This window comes from Cupressus sempervirens, chromosome 11 (genome assembly GCF_028749045.1).
Source record: "Cupressus sempervirens isolate cs-2001-9-10 chromosome 11, ASM2874904v1, whole genome shotgun sequence".
Lineage (NCBI taxonomy): Eukaryota > Viridiplantae > Streptophyta > Pinopsida > Cupressales > Cupressaceae > Cupressus > Cupressus sempervirens.
This window is the reverse complement of record NC_143128.1, coordinates 811,339,202-811,361,683: the sequence shown is the minus strand read 5'-3', so window position 1 is coordinate 811,361,683 and position 22,482 is coordinate 811,339,202.

Below are 22,482 nucleotides of genomic sequence, written 5' to 3'. Positions count from 1 at the left end.
ATTCCATAGTATGCCTCATTAGTATGAGAGGATACTAGTGCCCGCATGAGGATCAGTATGGACCCATGGAGTTTAGCTAACTACTAGGGTAACTTGTACATGATATATGCGATGAAACTTTCCCACTTGCATAGTAGGTTCCTACATATCATTGTGTGCCTTTGGGAATTAGATGTTAGTTTTTTTATTGGAACCTTTGAGTTAGTATACTTTTAGGATTTTGAGACTTATAGAGATTTATGTTATGTATTTTGGATAGCCTTTTTGGGACTTGAGATTATCTTCGCAGCACAGTGGGAGTGGACCACTTAGGTACCACACGGGTAGGTGGTAGTGTTTTTCCACTCTTATCATTTGCAATTCATTGAGACATCATGGCTGATGCGTCCTTCATGATGGTGGATATGTATCCTTTCATTGATGATTAACATATGTTAGATGATGTTATCTTATGCTTATATTTGCATGTTAGATTACTTTATGCATATGATATAGTATATGTTAGGAGTGACATTCCTACTATGTTAATATCGATGATCTCTTTGGTGATTTGGAATGTTATGCACAGAGGGATGGCTAGGGCCCACGATGGTCTAATAATGCTATTAACAATTGGGAGGAATTGTGCACTTAGTTTATTATGTTTGATCTTTATGATGGATGTTTATATCTTCTATGATGATGTATCATGTATGACATGTGATTATCTTTACTTTGATGTATCATGGATTAGAATAGGATGATGTACCATTTTTCACATAAGTATATTCTTTTAAGCTTTTCATACCCTATGACATGTACAGTAGATGATTGAGCATTTGGAATGTAATGTATAAACATTGGACTTATCATTATTATTTCATGTGGTTGTTATATTTGATGGATTCAATAATATTAGTTGATTTAGATGTATTTCAACATTAAGGGATCCTTAAAAAATGTAACTAGTTGTGTATGTTATATTTACTTTCAGATGGACATTGCTATTGCTTTTGTTATGGTGTATAAGTTATATGTGGTATTTACTTTCATGTTTTAAAAAAAAATTCTACCAAACTTAGTGAAATTCTAGATTAATTCTCTAGATCCCTTGGCAGGGCATTACAATTGGCATGCCTTCGAGAACTCATTGGTTGATGAGCATGAGTAGGGTAGGGTGGCATATGGAGGGGGCTTTTATCACATAGCCCGATGATCATGGCCCCATGGGTTCATAGAGGGAGCTTTATATAAGTGATATAAAGAAAATATTGGGTGGTAATAAAACTTAAGATAATAAAATGTGTGAGCACCCGATTAAGTTTGAGGACACAATGTGTGAGCAACCATTTAAGTTTGAGGACATAGAATCTAAGCTTGGGCTTGTTGATGTCAAGAAACTCTCCAAGATGTCAACCCCTACATAGTAGCCAATTGATTGTCTGACTAGGATCTGTAGCTTATGCATTGTCTATGTCTTGGGTTTGGTCATCATATTGTTTGGCGTGAGTGTTAGCCATGGATGTTTGTTTTGTATGTGATTGCAATTGGATCATTACCTCCATCAACATGGTGGGTGTGGCCCTATGGGTGCCATGTGGTTGGGATGTGTAGCTACCTATACCACTACTAGAGATCAGTGTATATAGATGGTCTATTATTCTAGCGTGACTATTGCTGGATGTTTTCACTTGGTAATTTAGGTTTCAAAGTATGTTTTCTTGTGATTTATGATTTCATTGGAATGCTTGTATATCATGTTTAGATAATGTTAGATTTGACACATTTCCTTATTATGATGATTAGCATGTGTTAGGTGATGTTATCTAACTATAGGAATATCTTATGCTTATGTTGTAGCATGTTTAGTAGTGATGTCCCTATTATGATAGTATTGAAAATTTGAGTGGTGACTTGGGATGTTAAGCATGGGGGATGGCTAGGGCCCACAATGGTCTTATGATGCCATTGACGGTTGGGAGGAATAGTGCACCTAGTTTGTTTGTATTGCTCATTGTGATTCCATTTCTATTTACTGTGATGTTCCTTTTGTACTTTTCTTTCTTACTATGGATAGATGGTTAATTTTTGTTTTTTTCCTTTCAGATATGGTTTGAGTGTTCTTGCCTCAAAATGTGGTTTTGATACTAACTAGAGTGCAGGTTTTATTCTCTATTTTACTCCTTTGTGTTATCCTTAAGTGTTTCTTGTTTTTCCTGGGTGACCATGTGTTAGCATGGTGTGATACAATAAAGTATCACATGCCCATTAGAATTGTATCATGCATTCCCTAATTGTATCACATGCCTCTTGGAGTTTTATCATGCAATACTTTCCAGTATCGCACCCCCTTTCAAGAACTATCATATGATACCCTTAAAGTATCACATGCCCTTGTGATTTGTATTGCCTCATCCCTAAAAATGTCATCCTACTTCCTAAGAAGTATCACATGATACTAGAAAGTATCGCCCAATGTTGATTTAAAGTATCACTTGGAAATTGCATAAACTTGTGCGAGCGGGTAGCGGGCACTTTTTAGTAAGACCCAAAATTTTTGGGAGGTGTTTAGGGTACCCTCTTAAGTGCTCTTCAATCCTTTGGTGTCGCATTCTAGATTTGATATGTTTTTTTTTTTTAAAATTTAGTTGTGTGTCTTCTATTGTTAGTTTGGGTAGTGGCATCAGGAGATCTGTTAGTTGCCAGGATGGTGGTTAAGTCTTCCATTGCAATCCTTGTGATCCATCCAAGGATCTCTGGGCAATGCATTACATCTTTGGAATCATCATTTTTGAAAAGCTTATATCTAGTAGACATAGGGGTTCCAAAAGGTCTTGAATCTTCCATTCCAAATTTTTTAAGTATCTCCTTGATATATTTAGAATGAGTAATGTAGATAACATCTTTCTTCTGCTGGATCTGCAATCCAACAAATAATTTTATCTCTCCAAACATGGACATCCAAAATTCTTTACTCATTTCTTCTAAAAATGCCTTTCATAAGTCATCATTTCCTATGAATAAAGTATCATCAATGAATACTTTTGCCAAAACAATCTTCTTGTGTGGTCCTTCCTTTATATACAAACTACTATTATCATTTGTTCTTTGAAAACCAACATGTACCAAGTAGTTATGGAGTCTTTTATACCAAGCTCTAGGAGCTTGCTTGAGACCATATAATGCCTTGTGTAATTTTCAGACCATGTCTCTTTTGCTAGGATCTACAAACCTTTAGGCTACTCAATGTACACTTTCTCATCAAGAATTCTATTCAAGAATGTAGATTTTACATCCATTTGATAAACTTTAAATCCTAAATGGGCTGCATATGCTAGTAAAGTTCTAACACCTTCTAATATTGCATGAAGAGCAAAAGTTTCACCATAATCAATACCTTCTTCTTTAGAATAGTCTTTACATACTAACCTTGATTTATTTTTTGAAACTTCTCCATCTTCATTTAGCTTATTTATGAATACCCACTTTGTGCTAATTACATTTTTATCTGTAGGTCTAGGAACAAGAGTCCAAGTTTTGTTCTTCTATATCTATTCTATTTCTTTATTCATTGCATCAATCCAATTTTTGTTATCCAAAGCATCTTTAATATTTCTATTTTCAAACTCAATAAGTAAACATGTACCTTTGAACTTGTTTCTTTTCATTGTTCCATCTAATTTATCTCCAATGATCTGATTGTTGACATTCAGTCAAGTTAGTTATTAGTGACAACACTTATTCAGATTCTATATGGCTACAAAACTTATTGAACAATCTACAAGTGTTTGCCATGTATTTTAGTAGCCACCAAGCACTACAATTCCTACTAAACATTTCAATGGTTACCAAGGAAATTTAGTTAGTGTGAAGTGTAATAGTTCAAATTGACCAGAATCAGGCACTGTGAAGTCTAGCAATTCAACTCGAGCACTCTAGTGATTACCAAGCTTTGTAGTTTCTATTGAGCTAGTAGTTCATGTAAAGTGAAGCCAGTGTTAACTGAGATGTATAGAGATTAGTGTTTACTAAGTGCAATAATGGTAAACAAGTAATTCAGTTTATACCAAGTTACACAGTATCTACCAAGTCACCAGTGTAGATTGAGTTCAAGACTACATTGAAGTGATTAGTATGGACCGAGCTTCTACTTCTACCAAGTGCATGATGATTCTGAGTAATGATACTAGATGCCAAGTATCAGAACTTCACCAAGTCAGTCTTTAGAACCCAAGTATCTACATATGGGATGACTTTGTAATATTGGTGTTAACTTGTATGATGGCTGACTTTGTAATTATGTAAATTGGATTGACATATATGTAATGTATCATATCACATCCAAGTGTGACAATAATATGGAAAAGATGCATGTGAATGTGAATCAGCAACAGACAAAGTATATTGTAAGGCCATATTAGAAAAGGAGTAGAAAAAGACAAATCCATTACATAAAGTTGATGAGTACTTCAAGGAATCTTTATCAGCAATTTAGTTATAAGTCAAAGATCCACTACTTCATTCTAATAGGTGAACTAGTCCAAATCCTTTAACAAGGTAGACTTAACAGTCTTTTCTTAAATCTCTATACTAATTGCATACTTCATTGTGTGTAAAACCTCTAACAAGGTGGATCTAGTAGTCCTAATTTCTCCTAATAGGCCAAATCATTAGAAGTGATCCTTGTAAGCCTTAACAGGCCAATATTATGTTGTAGTATTGAAGTTTTGTGGTTATCATCCCCACCCTAATTTTGCTTTCTATTTGGAAGGTTTTTGGGTCACCAAATCATTATGTTCAAGTGTTATGAATATTTTATGTTTCTCATGCATGCAAGTAGATCAAATTTGATGAACTAAATGGTAATTGGATTATTACAATTAAGATCTAAATCTAATAAAGTTTTTGAGGTTACTAATTCACCCCTCCCCTCTCAATAACCTAGTTAGTCTTGATTATTTCCAACAATTGGTATCAAAGCTTTGTGGTTCTTAGGATAAAGTTTGACAACTTGAGAAAAGATCAAAGGACAATGGAGATATTCAAACTTGACAAAGCAATTGACAATGAAAAGCTAGATCTAGAGATCGCCATATCTCAACTCAAGAAAGCAAAGGAGCATCTTTCCCAATCTCTAAAAGGAAGGACGTAACTTGCTAATTAGATGAATGACCATCGATATATTGAGGAGAGAGTTGAAGATTTTTTCCCATTAAGTAGCCCAAATGAAACAAATAATGCAATCAAGAACTCCTACAAAAAAATGGTTCCCTAAAGAAGAGGTAAGGAAATTGAATAGAGAACCAAAAATTTAGTCAATAAGATTATGTGAAATCTTAGAATAGAGAAACAAGGTAAAAGAAGAATTGAATGGAAGGAATAATGAAATTCAAAATCAATCCCTTCATCAAGCAGGCCTTATTGATCATCTCTCCAATACAAATATTGAGGAATGATTTGAATTCTAAAAAGAAACTCAATGAAAGGATAATAAAATCCCAAGTAAACATAGATCAATTGAATATCTAAATGAGCAGAATCTCTATAGGCAAAAGGGTAAAGTAGGAATTGGATACAAAGAAGAAGGTGAATCCTCCAAAAAAAGTACCCAAAAGAATAAAAAACCTACTTGCAATCACTATGGTAAGATAGGTCATACATCAAAAAAATGTTGGAGTAATGGAAAAGCTAAATTCAATGGAAAATGCCACAATTGCAATCAACATGGTCATAGGTCTAATGAATGCAAAGAGAAACCAAAATTTGAGGGCAAGTGTCACAAATGCAAGAAACAAGATCACAAGGCATCTAAATGAAGATCTAATTCATTCAATCTAGTAGAACAAATTGTGAAAGTAATATTTGGTTAGAACTACAACATGGTGTATATGTCATTATTGTAGAGAATTTGGACACATTGGCATGAATTATGTTAAACATCACATGAGAAGAAAAGATACCACCATAAGATGTTTTACTTGTACCAAACTTGGTCATATAGTTAAAAATTGTATGAATATAGGTAGAATTGAAGATGATAAGAAGACAAAAGTAGATAACATTAGAAAGAAAATGAGACAACAATGGATTCCTAAATCTACTGAGGATGCTAGTTCAAGCAATGATGGTCATGTCACTCAAGAAGTGGGTGACTCCACCATTTCTTACTAAGTTCTTAAGAAAGAACTAGAACTGCATTGTCAAGATCACATCCAAATAGTCCCAATTAAAAGGAAGCAAAGATCAAATTAGTATTCAAGATATAAAATGACCCTCAAGTAAGATTGGTATTAGTTATCACCAAGTTGACTTCTCTACTGAGCAAGGTTGGGTCATGGCCTCTACCGAGCAAAGTTGGGAGTAACAAGAACATGTTTGATTACCGAGTTATGAAGCCTTTACCAAGAAATCCAAACAAATAGTGGATGAAAGCCTATCAAGCATGATGTCATCACAACTACCTTTCTACCTAGCATTAATGGAAAATTTTTAACAAAAATTAGGAAATTGAATTCATTTTCACCAAGAAATCTAAGTGTTATTACGAAGAAGTGAATTACAGAGTGACCAAGTGACTTCAAGCATAATTTGTAGCTAAGTTCTTCAAAGTTTTCATAGCTTGTTGAGTAGCCATGGCATCAAGAAACAACAAAAAAGAAAGACAAGGGTTAGAGATGTTGGTCCAAGGAGTAGAATGGAAAGAACCTAATTTCAAACTTGTGCTAGTGATCACTAAAACCCTCGATCCAAATGGAGTGCAATCACAGATCCCTCCTAAGGTACTTCTCATTAATGAAATTTGAACTCATTATAAGTGTGCAATTTAGGCAATTAGAACCCTAGAAATGGATGATGCCCTAGGTGAACTATGTGTGGATGAGATTCTTAAACTTGAGCATAAAAATTTGGAAGACAAGGGTTTATCCCACATTCCTCACCTGCCCTGAAGCTTTCAAATAAAATGGATTAGATACATCCTTAGCTAAGTTCACAATGGTTAGTTATGGCTTGAGAAACTAGTCATAATCACCAAGAAGATGATTCATCACATTACTAGTCTATCACCAAGAAGATGATTCATCACATTACTAGTCTTCCCATGCTCACTAAGGCCAAAGTAACTAAAACCCTAGTCAAGTGGGATGATAGAGGCATGAAGATTAGTAGTGTAACTAATGCAAAACTAAAATTTTGTATACATGTGATAGCCCACAAGATTTTTAGTTCAAGCCATCTCAATAGTGTGTCATGTGAAGTTGTTGACTTGGCATACAAGGTTGTGAAGAACAATCTATCATATGACCTTGTTGATCTATTGTTGAAGAAATAGAACAATAACATGGAAAGTATTAGAACTTCCAAGAACAACCCTTACAAATTTGGGTCTTTGTTGACTTGCTTATTTTTCTATGTTTAGAAGTTTTTCCCTTCAAAATGCACAGTTGTATGGGGAAAAGATGTGCCACTATTATATTAGCTGAATGAATATATTTCTAAAATGGGAGAGAATTTTGTTAGCATTATGGATAACTATTTTGATGTCTTCAAGGAGAAAATGAATAACATTTTCAGGATACCTAAGAAATTGGTAGAAGATTACAAAAATGATGTTTGTTTCATGGTACATAGTGAAAAAGTATACATTTAGGCAGTGAGACCAAGAGTTGTATGGGTGAAACTTCTTCCCTATGAGGTAAACATTGATGGGTGAATGAGATTGTTGATCCTAAGGCACCATACTTTGGAACATATGACAAGGCCAAGGAAAGAATAGAGCTTGAAATTAAGCTTCTATAGGCAGTTAACAAAGGTAAGAGGAGGATAGCCAAACTCAAAACAAGCACACTTCTTATGTTGATCAAGGGTAAAGGAGAAGATGTTGAGGAAGTAGAAGATGAAGAGAAATTAGAAAAGGAAGAAGAAATAGTAAAGAAGAAAGGCAAGGTGATCATCACCAAGCCACCTAAGCCATCCACTACAGTGTTCACTAGAAGATCAAGGAAGAAGGTAGTTGAGGAAGGTGGTGATGTTATCTTTAACCAACCTCCACTTATATTTTAGGAAATACTAAAGGTACTAAGAGGAGTAGGTCTACATAACTTCAAAGCTCTCAAGTATGAGACAAGGACACCAACAGAGTAGAAAGAGATTGAAGATCTGGTCATAGACAAAATTGGCCAATGGAAATACTCTCCAGACAAGCTAGAACCACACATCCCTGGTGTTTTGTTAGAAAAAATCAAGGTAAGATGGGAGAACACCAAGAAAACTATCAAAGATATTTTTGTACAAACCTTAAGACAATTGGTACCCACCTTGACAAATGCAGAGGTAAACAAGGCATTGAAAGACAATGATAACAAAATGACACTTAAGCTCAATACTTTTCTAGTTCTGATGAAGGACATAGAGTATGTTGTAAGGAATGCCACAAACACATGGAGAAATGTGTTTCATCTTCACAAATTGAGTGAGTATCTAGTGGATATCAAAGATGATAATGATGATGGTGACAAGGACAGAGATAATGATGAAGATTCAACTCAATTTATCATAGTTGATTATCAAGAGCTTATGAAGAATGATCAAGAAGAGAAAGATGAAGAAGCTACTAAGGAAGCCAAGGAAAATGATGAGGAGACTGACCTAGTCAAGATAGCTATGGCTATCATTGCCTCATTTCCTCACTCTCTAGCTAAACTTGCAACATCATCAAGCTTGAAGATAGCTTCGGCAAGTTTGATTGTGACAACTACTAACACATCAAATGTCCAATCACACTTTGCTACCTCACAGCTTAGCACATCACTAATAGAAGTTTTTACTACTTCATCTACTAAGCTACAACATCCCTCTTCTTTAGCCACCGAGTTAGCATAATCAACAATGGATGCAGTATTTTCTACAATTTTGTGCTCTTCTGCAGTAAGTACTACAATTTTGGATTCTACAGTTTTGGATATTTCTATAAGTACTTTAGTTTTGGATTTAGTAAGTATGCCAATTAATATTCCATTTGTTGGCACTATACAAATTTTCACTACTAGTCCTACTATCTCTACTATTGTTTTCATATTAGATTCAAAGGCATTAAGTAAAAGGATAGTTGAACCTAAGGCTCAACTAAGTACAAGATCTTTGCATAAAGAAAAGGAGATACAGGAGAATATAGACCTAAATGAGGAGATTGAAATTCCCAAATGGGACATTTACAATCTCACTGTAGATCAAATGCACATAGTCGATGAACTCCTCCAAAAGAAAGCAAAACAACAGAAACTTAGAGAGGAGAGAGATAGACAATACAAAATCGTAGATGATGCTAAGAATATTTTGACTGACGCTATAGGTGTTGATGTTGATACTTCTCGACACATTTTTTTGCAATTAGAAGAGGCAATCCAAAAGTTTAATGAGGACACTAGTGGTCAAGATAAATTGATTGAGAAAGTAGAAAAAAAATTTGATAATAAAGTGCTTGAGCACATTGCTCAACAAATAGCTATCCAACAATTGGAGCTTTTCTCAATTTTACCAATCTTGAAACCTCTTGCACAAATGTAACATCACTTTTGAGAAAGTTGTGTGATGTTACTAAGTTCACAAAGGAGATAAAGAGAAAATTGACAAAGATTTATGAAGATCTGAAGGCTAGTGCACAAAAGTTGCAACTTGACTCTAGTTCAAGGTCTGCACATCATATGAAAATCAAATTCTTGTTAGATATGTAGGCAAAGTCGTTAAGAGAAGAAGCAAGGATCTAGTCTACATTGATAGATATTCAGAATATGATCCTTCCCATCATGGATGCAATATAGAAGCATATTGTTTATTTAAAAACATTGATCCATGACAACAACTTCTCCATTGCAGATCACATGATATAACTATCTATAGAAGTACAAGTTGCTCTACATACATACAAAGCTTTGCAAGAGAACTAGGATAAGACCTCATCACTCATTCTTAAGGTACATTCTAATTTTCTTTCTCATTTTGGTGTCTCCGTGTAAATAATTTATGAATAAATCTTTGGCATTATTGTCAAAAATGGGGAGAGACACTTAATATGCTATGTATGGGGAGAGACACTTGTTATGCTATGTATATTGTATTGGGGAGAATCATGCAAAGGGAGAAAGTATATATGGTAGAGAATTTGCAGATATAGTATACTATATATACTTACAAAGACAAATTTTGAGAAATCTCAAATATAGTATACCATACCGAGTTAGTATCACATTGAGATGTATATAAGTTTTGGATGATAAGTGTTTTTGTCACTAATACCAAAGTGGGAGATTGTTGACATTTAGTCAAGTTTGTTATTAGTGACAACACTTATTTAGATTCTATATGGCCACTAAGCTTATTGAATAATCTACAAGTGTTTGCCTTGTATTTTAGTAGCCATTGAGCACTACAGTTCCTACTAAACATTTTACTGGTGACCAAGAGAATTTAGTTAGTGTGAAGTGCAATAGTTCAAACTGAGTAGAATCAGGTAGTGTGAAGTCTATTAGTTCAACCTGAGTACTCTAGTGGTTACTGTGCTTTGTAATTTCTACTGAGCTAGTAGGTCATGTAAAGTAAAGCTAGTATTAACCAAGTTATATGGATATTAGTGTTTATCAAGTGCAGTCATGGTAAATAATTAATTCAATTTATACTAAGTTACATAGTATCTATTGAGTCACTAGTGTAGACCAAGTTCAAGACTACATTGAAGTGATGTTGAGTATCAGAACTTCACCGAGTCAATCTTTAGAACCTAAGTATCTAAATATGAGTTGGCTTTGTAATATTGGTGTTAACTTGTATGATGGCTAAATTTGTAATTATATAAATTTGATATATATATATGTGTGTGTGTGTGTGTGTGTGTGTGTGTGTTTGTGTGTGTGTGTGTGTGTATGTGTGTGTGTGTATAAATGTATATATATATGTATATATGTATAAATGTATATATATATATGTATATATATGTATATATGTATATATATGTATATATGTATTGTATCATATCAAAGTGTGACAATAATATGGAAAAGATGCATGTGAATGTGAATCAGTAGCAGACAAAGTATATTGTAAGGCCATATTAGATAAGGAGTAGCAAAAGACAAATCCATCACATAAAGGTGATCAGTACTTCAAGAAATCACTCTCAACAATTTAGTTGTAAGTTAGAGATCCACTACTTCATCCTAATAGGTGAACTAATCCAAATCCTTTAACAAGGTAGACTTAACATTCTTTTCTCAAATCTCTTTACTGAGTGCATACTTCATTGTTTGTTTGTAAAATCTCTAACAAGGTGGAGCTAGCAGTCCTAATTGCTCCTAACATGGTAGATCATTAGAAGTAATCATTGTAAGCCTTAATAGGCCAACTTTATGTTGTAGTATTGAAGTTTTGTGGGTATCATCCCCACCCCAATTTTACTTTCTATTTGGAAGGTTTCTGGGTCACCAAATCATTATGTTCAAGTGTTATGAATGTTTTATGTTTCTCATGCATGCAAGTACATCAAATTTGATGAACTAAATGGTAATTGGATTATTATAACTAAGATCTAAATTTGATAAAGTTTTTGAGGTTACTGATTCACCCCTTCCCTCTCAATAACCTAGCTAGTCTTGAATATTTCCAACATTGATCAGGTGCATGATGCCTTCTAGCATATCTTCCTAACATAGGTTCTTTGGATTTTGAGTGTGTTTCACTAATTTCATCATGAACTTTTGTATTAAGCTCAGATCCCACTATCTATGACTCAAGTCCACTAGACTTGGTTTGCTCTAGCTTGGTAGCCTTTGACTATGACTCAAGTCATTTAAACTATAACTCAGGTTGCACTATCTACAACTCGGTAGCTATTGGAGAGTTTGGGGATTTGGGAGGTGAAGCCTCCTTTCTTCTAGATATATTGGTAGGGTATTAGGTTCAAATCTTCTATATTCCTCTGGCTCTTTGTTGCTTTCTTCTTCACTCTTTTCTGTAAACTCATCAATTCTTACATGTGTACATTCTATGATTTTACGACTAGACAAATTAAAAACTTGTATGCTTTACTTCTATAGGAGTATCCTAAGAATCTACCTTCACCACCTTTGACGTCAAATCTACCTTTCCTAGATTGAGATTTAAAGATATAACATCTATTGCCAAACACTTTCAAGTAACTTACATTAGGTTTGTAGTCATACCATAGCTCATAAGGAGTTTGATTTGAGTCTTTCTTTAGCTCTACTCTGTTCAAGGTATGTATTGTAGTGTTTATGCTTCCTTCTAGTATTTGATTGCAACATTATTTTCTATCATCAATGTTCTTGTACAATCGATGATAGATCTATTCCTTCTTTTAATTATGCCATTCTGTTGATACCAAGGGTTGATACTTGTCTTTTGATTCTTTTTTCAATGCAAAATTCATTGGAGATGAATTCACCACATCTATCTGATCTTAAACATTTTAATTTATTTCCAGTTTCTTTTTCTACTCTTGCCAAATACCACTTGAATTTTTTAAAAGCTTCAAATTTTTCTTTTAGATATATTACAATCATCATTCTAGAATAGTCATCAATGAAAAGAATAAAAAATTTATCTCCACTATAGCTCTCTATTCTAATAGGTCCACGTAAGTCTATATGCACAATCTCTAAGACTTCTTTAGAATGATAGTTTCTTTTGAAACTAGTCTTTCCCATCTTACCAATTTGAAAAATTTTACATAGACCCATATCAAGTTTCCTCATGCTAGGAATACCTCTTACTCTGCTATTTTTTCTTATTTTAACTAGATTATCAAAGTTCACATGATATAATCTTTTATGTCATAACCAACTTTCTTATACTTGAGCAATAAAACATGAAACTTCACTCAAATTTAGATAGAATAGGTTACTTTTTGTTTTTTTTCCAAATCCAACAAGATTTCCTTTTCCATCTAGCAGTTTTGCCTTCCCATTCATAAATTCTAACTTGAATCCAATGTTGTTCAATTGTGCCACACTAAGTAGATTATGCTTTAGTCCTTTAACCCAATAAGTATTATCACATATAAGCTCATTGGTCAAAGATATACATCCTTTTCCTCTTATACAACAAGGTTCATTGTTTCCAAAACTCACACTGCCACCATCATAATATTTCATGTGCTCAAACTTTGTTTTGTCTCCAGTCATGTGATATGAAATGTCACTATTAATAGTCCATGTATCATTTTTCCTAACATGAGAGATAAGTGTCATCTTATCTCCTTCATCATCAAATTCATATTTTATAGAAATATATACCATTTTGTCTTCACTATTATTAAAATCTTTAGCCATAAAATAATATTTCTTACCTTTGTCCTTATAGTTTTTGAATTCCTTCTTTCCTTTATACTTATTACTTTTCTTTTCATCTTTTTTTTCTCTTTTTGGGCACCTAGCAGCAATGTGACCAACTTCTTCACAAGAAAAGTAGATTAGAGGAATCTTACCTTTTTACTTTCCTCTTCCTTTGGAATATTTCCTTGCAAGTAGCGCTTTAACAAATTCAACATCACTGTCAGAACTTTCTTCTTCTTCTTCACTTCCTAATTGATTAGCCTTTGATTTCTTACACCTTTTCTTGGGTGAGAGTTTGGCTTCAAAATCAAACTCAATACCTTTCAAACTAGGAACATGGTTATCATAGTTATCCAACTCAAAAGCTATCAATCTTCCAACTAGAGTGCCCAAAGTTATATTGCTCTTTGGATCACATCTCATCTCTTGAATAGTAGACACTCTAATTGCATAGATAGGAAGGAGTGTAGTGCTTACCCTCGTTCACATCTTTTCAGGACATATTATTGCTATTATTATTAGACTATGATAGACTAGCTTTATGTTAATGGATTAGTGGTATTGTTTTGACACTATCAGACATTATGTTATGGATTCAGTTGTTATATGATGAGATCATTTAGACTTTACATTTCATGTATGTATGATGATCATTATATTGTTTTTAGTTATTGTTGATGATTAGTTAGATGGTTTATTATCTCATGTGTTTTATTATGGATACTTACCCCATACTTGCATGTGTATGGGGTGCATGTTTTCTTATCGTATGGCATTTCTGATGTGGTTAAGAAAGGGAGTCGTAGTCACCTACTTAGTCAGAATCTACACGATGCACCACTTCCTGCCATTGCCTGTTTAGCTTAGCACTATATATATTGTATGTACTATCTCAATGATAAGAGAAGGGAGATAAATTCTCAAGTCCAAATCCCAAACCCTAAAACCATTTGTCCTAGTGAGTTAGGATAAGTATCAGAGTTGAGTACCCACTGAATGTGTCGGATAACATATTTCGTGATTTTTAATCCTTTAGACTGATTTTGTATGAATTGTCCTATGATGGGTTTTCATATTTTATCTTGAAGGTCTATGGTGAATTTTTTATTAATTAAGTCTCAACAAATAGATTTAATTAATAAATTAATTATTTGAGAAAATTAAATATCATGATCTTTGATATTTTGATCATAATTAATTAAAGGAGAATTAATTGAAAGAAAAGAATTAAATAAAAGAAAATTAGAAATTAAAATAAATAATAATTATAAAATACTAATAAATTAATAAACAAATAATAATAATAAAAGTTATAAAAATTAAAATAAAAGTTATAAAAATTAAAATGGAAGTTATAAATATTTAAATGGGAATTATTTAAAAAGTAAATTGGAGTTATAAGCTTGAATGGGAATTAATGCATTTCTCTATTTCTCATGTGTCAACAACACAGGGGTTAGTGCATCAATTAAGCACATGGTGTCTACAACCCTATGGCTCATCAAAAAAGTTGGAAAAGACCAATGCTTAGTTGGTGACACCTTCCAGTTGTTTCTAGAAGCATTATAGAGGTTTCCTGAGAGCTCTTTATATTCAAGCATTCTTAGAAGCTTAGACATAGCGTGGTTAGCATGGAGAACAATTGGAGCATTGAAGGACTCGAGAATTCTAAAGAAGGGAGCTTGCTCTACGGATTTTATGAGGAAGAGTGAATTAGCATCATAATCCGGGTAGTTTCTTGTGATTTTACTTATGCTATTTCCGCATCATGCATTCCTATCTTCTTCGTGTCTTCCATATGTCTTCTGAGGAATTTCATATTTCTATTGTATGCATTCTCAATTTGAGTAGTTAATTTGTCTGAGAATTCTATATGTATAAATCTGAAAATAACACGGGGCTAGGGTTGCAATTCATAGACAAACCCATTAGAATTAATTATCAGAAATTTTGAAAATCAAATTTCATAGAGAAATTCTGAAAATGGAAGCTTGTATTTATAAATTGTCATTTTGCTTGTACATACATACATACATACATACATACATACATATATATATATATATATATATGTATGTATGTATATAAATACTATGATATTTATAATTTTGTATATTATATATATATACATACATATATATATATATATACATATACCTTTATATATATATATATATATATATATATATATATATACATACATATGTATATATAATATATATATATATATATTTATGTGTTAAAAATCAGATATCATACCATGGGCGAAAACATTTTAATAAATGATTTTCGCAAATGACAATCGCGTAGCGATTGAAACAAAAATATATATATAATATTGTGTTCGAGCCACTCGGGTTGGCAGAGTACCTGCCGTCGCAGGTACTGCGACGATAGGGGTACCCTATACCCATTGTCGCCATAGTACTCTGCGACAAAAAAGTACCTAGCCACTTGGCACCGCGTCATAACAAGCGGACGGTGTTATTTTTTTTAAAAAAGACTGTCGAATGTTATATGTTTAATGTTATTTGATTTTTGGCCAGTGTTAGTATATTATAATTCAATTTTTTTATAAAATGCGTTAATAATAAATAATTATATACTATATATGTATATATATATATTTAAATATAAATCTATATGTATATATGTAATATGTAAATATGTTATTAAAAAGATTTAAAATTATTTGATAAAAGACTTAAGAATTCATCTTTTATAATTTTATAATTTAACTATTAAGATTTAATTAATAGTTTTAAATTATAAAATATATAAAGTATATGAAATTTAATTAAAGTTGGTGGGGAATGATTTTAATAAAATATTATAATTGGAAATTGGATTTTAGAGGAAAACTTTTATCCATCCAAAAACAATACATGGAAGAACGTAGGAAAATGTTCCTCTAATTCTTCCTCTAAACATGGAAACATAAATTGAGACATTTACATTCAAATTTGAAACCTTAGCAAAACCAAAACATGTGTTTACATTGTGTTTTCCTTATGCTAATGTTTTAGGTTTTGGGTTGACTAGTGTTGACCAGTATAGGATGTCTACCAGAGGCTTGGGGGTTATGTGATTGTGATGTCATGATGATGTTTTATTCTCGATCTTTATAAATCCAACCATGATTATGTGATGGAATGCTCTATGTATTGGTTGTGATTACTGATTGTTAAAGTTGAGATTCTTATGTTTGAGACCCTTGACTTAACCATTATTTTTGGTCATCGATCAGTTATCCTTGGTTATATTCTAGTCGCCATGATGGGACTGATATGTGGATTTATTCTTAATGATGTCATGTTGTGACATGTTTGACTTAACCATTTTTGGAGTCTTCGATCAGTATGATTGAGACATATTTTGGTTATTGAGAACCATTGGATACTTGATTATCAGTGATACTTCAATTGCCAATAAAGAGTTATTGTGGTCATGATTTTCTATGGATGTTGCTCATGGAGATTTGATGCTTTTATGCATATTTGATGATTTTATCATGGATATTTGATGATTTTATTATGGATTTTCTTTGGTGATTTTGATGATTTATGATACCATAAGCATTAGGGTAGGATATCTGCATGTAGTGTCAGGAAATGGCTTGCAATGGGGGTCGGGGCCCTAAGAGGCTGCCAGGGTAACTCATTGTAAGTTGGATTAATAAGTGATAACATTCACACTTAATACTAACTGAATGAACCTAAAAAGATAAGAGTTTTGGTTCTCGCCCATGCCTTGAGTGCTTGTATAGGCTAGGATGGGAGTAGTGAGAATGCATGGTTGCGACCTTGCATTCCATAGTATGCCTTGTCAGTATGAGAGGATACTAGTGGCCACATGAGATCTGTATGGACTCGTGGGGTTTAGCTAACTGCCAGGGTAACTTGTATGAGATAAATGCGATGACACTTTCCCACTTACATAGTAGGTTCCTACATGTCATTGTGTGCCTCTAGGAAGTAGATGCCTATTTCGTGATTGGAACCTTTGAGTTAGTATACTTTTAGGATTCCTGGACTTTAGAGATTTGTGCTATGTGATTTTGATAGCTTGTTTGGGACTTGAGGTTATCTCCTCAGCATGGTGGGAGTGGACCACTTAGGTACCACACGGTCGGGTGGTAGTGTATTTTCCACTCTTATCATTTGAGATTCATTGAGACATCGTGGCTGAAGCGTCCTTCGTGATGGTGGATATGTATCCTTTCATTGATGATTAGCATATGTTACATGATGTTATCTTATGCTTATATATGCATGTTAGATTACTTTCTACATATGATGTTCTATTTATTAGGAGTGACATTCCTACTGTGTTAATGCCAATGATCTCTTTGGTGATTTGGGATGTTACGCACGGAGGGATGGCTAGGGCCCACGATTGTCTAATGATGCTATTAACGGTTGGGAGGAACCGTGCACTTAGTTTATTTTGTTTGATCTTTATGATGGATGTATATGACTTCTATGATGATGTATCATGTGTATCATGTGATTATCTTTACTTTGATGTATCATGGATTAGAATAGGATGATGTACCTTATTTTACATATGTATATTCTTTGAGCTTGTCATACCCTGTGACATGTACAGAGGATGATTGAGCATTTGGTAATGTAATGTATAAACATTGGACTTATCATTATTATTTCATGTGGATGTTGTACTAGATGGAAACATGTATGTAATTCATGTTAAGGGATCTTTAAAGAATGTAATCTATTAAGTATGTTATGTTTATTTTTAGATGGGCATTGTTATTGCTTCTGTTATTGTGAATAAGTTATATGTGGTATTTACTTTCTTGTAATTTTTTTTAATGAAAAAAAAAATGTTACCAAACTTAGTGAAATTCTAGGTTAATTCTTTGGATCCCTTGGTGGGGCATTACATTTGGTATCAGAGCCCGAGTTTCTACATTGGGAGCTCTGGGTATATTGGAACAACTAGAACTTGAACTATGAAGTGTATCTCTTCAACTTGAAACTAGGTGAACTAAAAACAGAACTTGAACTGTTACTTTTATATTTTTCATACTTCAACACTTAGTTGTCAAAACTAAAATTTTACTTAGACCTAAACATAGAACTGAACTTAGTCTATTACAAACATGTGTCTTTTGATTGTAATAGTACTTTGTACTATTGTAGGATGGTATATGGGACTAGGTCTTCTTTTAGAGGCTGTGGTAGAGGCCATGGAAGAGGCCGTGGTCGTGGCAAAGCCATCAGTGCCCATGAGTCTTCCCATGAGGGATCAGCTCGTATAGAGATCAGGGAAGAGCACTCTAGTAGGTAGCAGGAAGAGAGCAATAGAGAGGACCAAGCTAAGTCTGAAGAGGTTGGTTTGAGACAAATGATGCAGACTATTCTAGAACGTCTACCTCCTACTCAAGAACAACCTAAAGTGCATCAGACAGAACAAGAGCATAGACCCAGATCTAGAAGTCCTTGGAAGGATCGTCAGAGGTCCATTGTGTCCACTCAGATGAAGGATCTTTCAAGATCCAAGGTTAAGCCTTTCAATGGGCAAGGTTCTGGTTATGTGGCTGAGCAGTGGCTTATTTCTCTCGACGAGATTTTTTCTATGTAGGACTTTGACAGAAATGTTAAGGAAAGATTTGCGATCACCAATTTAGAGAATTTTAGGGCCACTTGGTGGACAATTGAGGAGAAGAAGTTGGGGATCGATATGAGCAGTGTCACTTGGGAACTATTCTTAGAGAGTTTCCGTGAACGATACCTACCAGAGGAATGGAAACAGCAAAGGGCAGATGAATTTCATAATCTCAAGCAGTACACTATGTCAGTGACCGAGTATGAGCGTAAGTTTTATGAGCTCATGTCTTTTTCAGGGTTCAGTGAAAATTCAGCTCAGTTGACACAACACTTTATTAGGGGTTTGAACAACCGTATTATTGGGGGTGTCAAAGTATTTGAGCCAAAAACCCTCAAGGATGTGGTACATCGAGCAATCCTTGTTGAGAAAAGCATCAACCTTGGTCAAGGTGGTTTTGTAGGAGTGCTAGCAGTGTCAAGATCTAAAGGCAACTTCAATTCAGGAGGTAACAAGAAGCCTTTCTTTTCTAAGGGAAAACAGTTTTAGCAGCAGTCTCAGCAGACACAACAGCAGAAGGGATCAAATTCTTAGGCTCAAGGTGGTGACAAAGGTTCTAACTATAAGAACAACCGCAATGCTCAACGCAATAAACAAAATCAGCCCAATCAGCCAGCTCAGAGTAGTCAGGGTTTTGTTAGTAGGAATAGCCGTCAGCAATCAAATGTACCACCTATGGGTAGAGGATCTAGCAAGAATACATAATGTTTTTCATGTGGAAAGATTGGTCATTATGTAGCTCAGTGTCCACAGTGAGAACCTCAGTTTTTAGGACCTAGGCCTATAGCTTTAGAGCCTACAGTTGGTGATGCAGGTAGAGCTCATAGAGTATTTGCAGCAGTTGAACACCGTCAGGCGGATCATCAGGGAACAGTGGTTGAGACCATAGGTGCTATTTGAGGTATATCTCTTTCAGTATTATTTGATTCAGGAGCTACAAATTCATTTATTTCACCATCTATAGTTTCTAAGTGTAAGCTAGATGCGGTGAAGCAAGATCATGGTTGGCGAGTGGAACTAGCCTCAGGTATCAAGGTCTCCATGAACTCTATAGTTCATAAGTGTGGGCTTAGCTTAGGAAGCTTTGTTTCTATAGTGGATCTTTGAGTCATACCCCTTGGTTCCTATGATGTGGTTTTAGGCATGGATTGGCTTGGAACTCATAGAGCCAGTATAGATTGCAGGAAGAAGATTATTATGTGCCAAGATGACCAAGGGAATGATGTGAAGATAGTTGGGATACCAAGGCCCATATCTCTATGGATGATTTTTGCTATGCAAATGAAGCAAATTTTTTGTAAGGGATGTCAAATATTTGCTGTTATGGTAAATGATCTTGATGAGGAAGATCCTGTGAGGAAGACTTTAGATCACCCAATTTTGCAGGAGTACGCAGATGTTTTTCCAAGTGAGATTCCAGGCATGCCTCCAAAGAGGGATATTGATTTTAGCATTGATCTAATTCCTAGAGCGGAGCCTATCTCTAAAGCTCCTTATCGCATGACTACATAGGAACTGGGTGAGCTACGTCTCTAGCTAGAGGAACTTCTGGCCAAAGGGAGCATTCGACCTAGTGTATCACCATGGGGAGCTCCAGTGCTCTTTGTGAAGAAGAAAGATAATTCTTTGTGCCTTTGTATCGACTACAGACAGTTGAATAAGGTGACTATTAAGAACAGGTATCCTTTTCCTCGGATTGATGACTTATTTGATCAGATCAAGGGAGCTATAGTATTCTCCAAGATTGACCTTAAGTCAGGATACCACCAACTTCACATTAAGGAAGCTGACATTCACAAGACCGCTTTTTGAACTCGATATGGGCATTATGAGTTCACAGTGGTACCTTTTGGGTTGACTAATGCTCCATCAATGTTCATGAGTTTGATGAATGGTGTATTTTGATCATATCTTGACAGGTTTGTACTTGTGTTTCTTGATGATATATTGATATACTCTAAGAATTAGAAGGAGCATGAGGAACACCTACGGTTGGTATTGCAATGTTTGAGAGACAATCAGCTTTATGCTAATGTAGCTAAGTGCGAATTCTTCAAATCAGAGATTCAGTATTTAGGGCATATCATCTCAGGTGAAGGTATTTCAGTGGATCCTGCAAAGATTCAGGCAATAATAGATTGTTCAACACTGACTAACGTGTCAGAGATTCATAGTTTCATGGGTTTAGCTGGTTATTATCATAGATTTGTCCAAAACTTCTCTAGGATAGCACATCCTATCACTTCTCTTTAGAGGAAAGGAAAGAAGTTTGTGTGGACAGATAAATGTGAGGAAGTGTTTCAGATGCTCAAGGAGCTTTTGACTAGTGCACCGATTTTAGCAGTATCTGATCTAGAGGGAGATTTCATGGTGTGTACAGATGCTTCTCTTGAAGGGATTGGGGTAGTGTTGATGCAGAATAGACAGGTGATAGCGTATGAATCACGCAAGCTCAAGGATCATGAGTTAAATTATCCTACGCATGATCCTGAGTTAGCAGTAGTAGTTCATGCTTTGACAAGATGGAGACATTTCTTGTTGGGGCACAAATTTGAGCTACACAACAATCATCACAGTCTTCAGTATATTTTTACTCAACCTAATTTGAATGCTCGCCAGAGACGATGGATGGAGTTTTTATGCGAGTATGATTTTGAGGTTAAGTACATTCAAGGTAAGGAGAATGTGGTGGCAGATGCTTTGAGTCACAGGAGACATGTGGTATCATCTATGACTCTTAGTGTTGATTTGAGGAGTTAGATTCTTCAGGCACTTCCTATAGATTCTTGGTATCAGGAAGTGTGCAGAGAGATAGATTTAGGAAGAACCTTGGAAGGTAAGTTTGCAGGTTACGTTCGAGAATCAGATGGTCTTTTGAGACATTTGGGGAGGATTTATGTGCCATTACTAGATGAGCTTTGCACCTTGATTCTAGCAGAAGCCCATCGTACACCGTACTCAGCACATCCAAGTGTCAAGAAGATGCATGCTGATTTGAGACGTTTGTTCTTTTGGTCCAGAATGAAGCGAGATATTGCTGATTTTGTGGCTAGGTGCCTTGAGTGTCAGAGAGTTAAGGTAGAACATCAGCACCCAGCTGGACTTTTGCAGCCAAATCTCATTCCTTCTTGGAAGTGGGATATCATCTCCATGGATTTTATTGTAGGATTACCTATGACAGTTTAGTGTCATGATTCTATCATGGTTACCATTGATCGGTTGACTAAGGTGGCACATTTCTCACCAACCAGGTCTTCCTACACAATAGCTTCTGTAGCTAATGTCTTCATGCATGACATTGTGAGATTACATGGTATTCCTAGAAAGATCATTTATGATAGGGATCCTGTATTCACATCTGCATTTTGGACATCATTGTAGCATGAGCTTGGAGCACAGTTAAACTTTAGTTCGACATATCATCCAGAGAATGATGGTCAGACAGAGAGGGTGAATAAGGTTTTGGAGGATATGTTACGAATGTATGTGATGGATAGGCAGACATATTGGGAGGACTATCTCTACCTAG